We start from the raw sequence: 4613 nt of genomic DNA on the forward strand, positions 1-4613 counted from the left end.
AAAACCAAAAAAAAAAAAAAAAAAAGATGGAAGGGAGGAGGGAAGGGAAGGGGAGGAGAGGGGAGGAGAAAAGGAAAGGGAGGAGACAGGAAAGGAAGGAGTCTCTTTTTTAATAGTTTATTCTTATTTTATGTGTATGCGTGTATTGCCTGCATGTAGGTAAGTGCACCCATGTCGTGCAATGCCCTCAGAGGTCAGAAAGGCTGTTGGATCCCCTGAAACTGGAGTTACGGACAGTTGTGGGTGCTGGGTTTTGAACCGCTATGAGTCTTAACTCTTAGACCAAAACAATGAATTTAAAAGAAATCACTGGCTTCTATGTAAGAGGTGAAACATTTAGAAAAACAGCAAAGAATATTTTAGTAACTTTGGGTTAAGCAAAGATTTCCTAAACAGAGCACAAAAAGCACAACTATAAAACAAAACTCAATAAATTGGGTGAGCTTCATCAAAATTTACAAACATCTGCTCTTCAAAAGTCACTCTTGGGGGTGGACAGATGGCTCGGCACTTAAGAGTGCTTGCTGCTCTTCCAGAGGACCTGAGTTACTTCTTATCACCCATGTCAGATGGTTCACAGCACCCTGTTCTGGCTCCCTTCTGGCCCGAGGGCACCTGCACTCACATGCACATACCTACACATAGACACATAGATACACACATATACACATAATTAGAAATAATTTTTTTAAGTCACTGCTACACACAATGAAGAGCCAAGCCAGTCTTTTGGGGGAAAAAATATCTGCAGAAAGATATTTAACAAAGAATTGACTTAAGAACACAGGAAAGACAGGCATAGTAGCACAATGGAGAGGCTGAGGCGGAGGAATCAGGAGTTCAAGACCAGCCTAGTTCTTGTGAGTCCGAGGATACATTAGGAGGCCGTCTCAGTGGCAGAAAGGAAGAGAAGGAAGGAAAAACGAAGGCAGAACAAGAAAGAAAAAAAGAAAGAGGAAGTGCAATAAAAAAATGTAGTTTTCTCTGACACTTTTCAGACGACTTACAATAGCAGACAGGAAATAAAGTTCAGCATTATAGCAAAAGCTTCCAAGGTGCGCGGTGATCCCATTCCTGGTATTCACTCTGGAATCCCCACCACTAGAGTGGAGGCTGGGCCCAGTGGCTCCTTTCTGAAAAACGGGAGAGGCTGGAGCTTCTGAGAGGGAGGGGTCTACACAAAGACAGGCTTCCATCTTGGATCCTCTCTAGCTCTACTTCTCGGATCACCCGACACACACTGTAACGATCTTTGGGAGAGCTGAGGTCCATCAACCACAGTGTAAGTGAGCTGGAAGTAGATTTAGATTATTGAGATGATTATAGCCCTAGACAAACCAACTCACCTGCCACCTTCTGAGAGCCCTGCAGCTAGACACCCAGCCAAGCCACACACAGATCCTAAGCCACAGCCGCTGAGATAAGAAACGTATGTTGTTTTAAACCAGTAATTTGGGGGTGATTTACTACACAGCAATAGATATTACTAGTTATAAAGGAAGTGCAAATTAAATCTACAATGAAATGCCACTACACACCCACTGAAATAGCTAAAATTCAAAAGGCTGAACAGGTCGAGTGCAGGAGGGGAGGAAAAACAACTGGAAATTTCCCCTGCTGCCAGTGGAGATGAAAGAAATGCATTTGCTTTGCAAAAATAACCTGATAATTTCTGAAAAATGTAAACACATTTAACTATATGACATTCCAAGAAAAATGAAAACATGTATCTATACAAAGACTTAGGCACAAATAGTCATAAGCAGCTGTGTTTGTGACAGCCAAAAATGGAAACAGCCCACATGTCCACAAACTGGTGTATTCATACAACAGAATTCTATTTATCAATAAAAGTGAATGGACTTGGCACCACAACATGAGTGAATGTCAAAATATTTGTGCTAAATGAAAGTACCGGGATATTGCATTATCTCATTTATATAAAATTCTATAAAATGCAAACTACAGCAACATAAAGTAGACCAATGACTACTTATAGATAGTGATGCGGATGATTTGGTCACAAAAGGGCAACGGGGAATATTTAGTGGTGACAGATGTGTGAACCAACTTGATGGAGGTGAGCTGCAAGATGGACTTGGAGACCATCTGGTAGCACTGGATTAAGATCATAAAAATATTTGTGGCACTGGGCATGGTGGCGCACGCCTTTAATCCCAGCACCCGGGAGGCAGAGGCAGGCAGATCTCTATGAGTTCAGGGCCAGTCTGGTCTACATAATGAGTTCCAGGCCAGCTGGAGCTACAGAGAGACCTTGTCTCAAAAAGACAAAAAAAAAAAAAAAAAAAAAATCATGGGGGCTGGAGGGATGGCTTAGGGGTTAAAAAGTTTGTGTCTTCATAAATCTTTTCAGAAATTTGTCTTAAGGATATTTCAAAAGAAATAAAAACCTCATTAAACATTCATTTTCTTGGCAGCATCACCTATACCGAAAATACTGGAAATTGGCCTCCCAGAACTTGGGAGGCAGAGGCAGGCAGATCTCTGTGAGATGGAGGTCAGCCTAGTCTACATAATGAGTTCCAGGCCAGCTAAGTCTATAGGAAGAAAAAAAAACTAGAAATCACCTAATTGCCCAGCTGTTGTGAAAGTGTTAGATCAACACTAGACAGTTCTAGCCACAATTACATATGAAAAGGAAGTGAAGAGCCAGGTGTGGTAGAACACACTTCTAATCTGAAGCCAAAGGGTTATGAGTTCAAGGCCAGCCTAGGCTACATAGTAGGTTTGAGGCCAGTTTTTTAAATCTTTTTTAAAATTGATGTACTTATATAAATGTTTATTACACTTATTATTATGACTCCTTTTTATAATATATTCCAGAAGTTTTTTCAATAATTAAATTGGGCTTATGAGATGGCTCAGCAGATAAAGATACCTGCCGCCAAACCTGATCATTTTTTTTATTTATTACTTGTATTTTATATGAGTGTATTGCCTGCATGTATGCAAGTACACCCATGTCATGCAGTGCCCACAGAGGTCAGGAGAGGGCATCAGATCCCCTGGAACTGGTGTTATGGGTGACTGTTAAGCCACTATATGGGTACTGGGAACCCAGGTTCTCTGCAAGAGCTGCCAGTGCTCTTAAGCATTGAGTCATCTCTCTAGCCTCCTAATTACATTTTAATACCCAGAAGAAGAGAACCAACACCTGCAAGTTGTGCTCTGACCTACACACACACACACACACACACACACACACACACACACAAATATGCACATACACATACACATAAGTAAAGTGCATCATGTATCTATGTTTACAAAATAATGCAAATGCCCGGTATGCAAAGACCACAGAGTTGTGCATGCATTATGGTTACACCTATGTAAACATCATATTCTGTATACACATAAGGACACAAAGGAAGAAGGAAACACCGAAGAGAAATCCCTAGGAGATGAATAGGAAGAACTGGCATTGTAGGGACTTTTTTTTTCTTGGTTTGTCTTCTGTAAAGTTACAATGTTTTCTTAACAGTTTTTAAAATGTCTTCTTGTTGGTTTTGGCTCAGTCTCCCCACCTAGGGATTACTGCACACCTTGGGTCTATCAGCTACAGCATCAGCACCTCTATGTGGTCAGCCACAACCCAATCAGCTCACCTTTAAGCCACTGATAAAATGCTGGCCAAGCCCACACTGTGGTGCAAAGGTTCCCCCTTTCCTTCTCTTTGGGTAAACCCTCCATTTCTGCTCATGTTGTTCTAATACCATAAATGACAATTCTAGAAACTCAAGTACTAGAAGGTGGGTCAGCAGGAAGAATCTGGGGCAGAAGTTGAGTCGCTTCTGTGAGCTTGGACTGTCTGGCTCACTCACCAGGTAAAGCTTATGTCAGTCACCTCTGACCAGCAAATGCCCCAAAGGTGACAGAAAGCACATAAAGGAATACCAATGATATCCAGGAGAGTTAGAACTTTGAAAAGGGAAGCAAGAGAGACTGCAAAGGCTGTTGGCAGGCATTAATGCAATTCCTTCAATAGCTAATTGCTAGACCCCTGCTTTATATAAGATAGGCTTACAGAAGACAGTTCAACCTACTGGACGTTGACACCCCACCCCCCACCGGCAGCTAATTAATTAATTAATAGTATTTCACAAGACCTATCATCTCCACCTCCAGCCATTTCCAAAGAGTTTTCTCTTCCTCTCACTTCTCTACACAAGCCTTGCATATATTCAAGACTTCATTGTTGTGCTGGTCCACTGACCTACAGTCAAGGCACAGTAGGCCATTTGTCCCACCTTCTGAGGGGACTCTGGCCTGGGCCAGCGTTCAGGGAAGGCAGGAAGCCACACCCATCTGGGTTGAGGTCTCTTAATGGAACCCCAACAGCTTTCTCTCACCCTGAATCACATCCACACCCACACCAAGAGGGTAAGCTCAACTTCCTTAACTAGCCCCCAGCCCCCTGGAGTCCTGCCCTGCTGGCTGATGGACATAGAGTGTGGATGATTTCCAAACAGAGACTGTGACTGAACCCACAGAATCTGATACCCAGTCCCATGTTGAAGCTTCCTCCCACTTCCTGCCAAAGGTCTGGGCAAGATCTATCCAGAAAGAGGCCAAAGTCACAGGCAGGGGGG

This window comes from Nannospalax galili, unplaced genomic scaffold, assembly GCF_000622305.1.
Source record: "Nannospalax galili isolate Female #2095 unplaced genomic scaffold, S.galili_v1.0 scaffold106, whole genome shotgun sequence".
In the NCBI taxonomy this organism is placed as follows: domain Eukaryota; kingdom Metazoa; phylum Chordata; class Mammalia; order Rodentia; family Spalacidae; genus Nannospalax; species Nannospalax galili.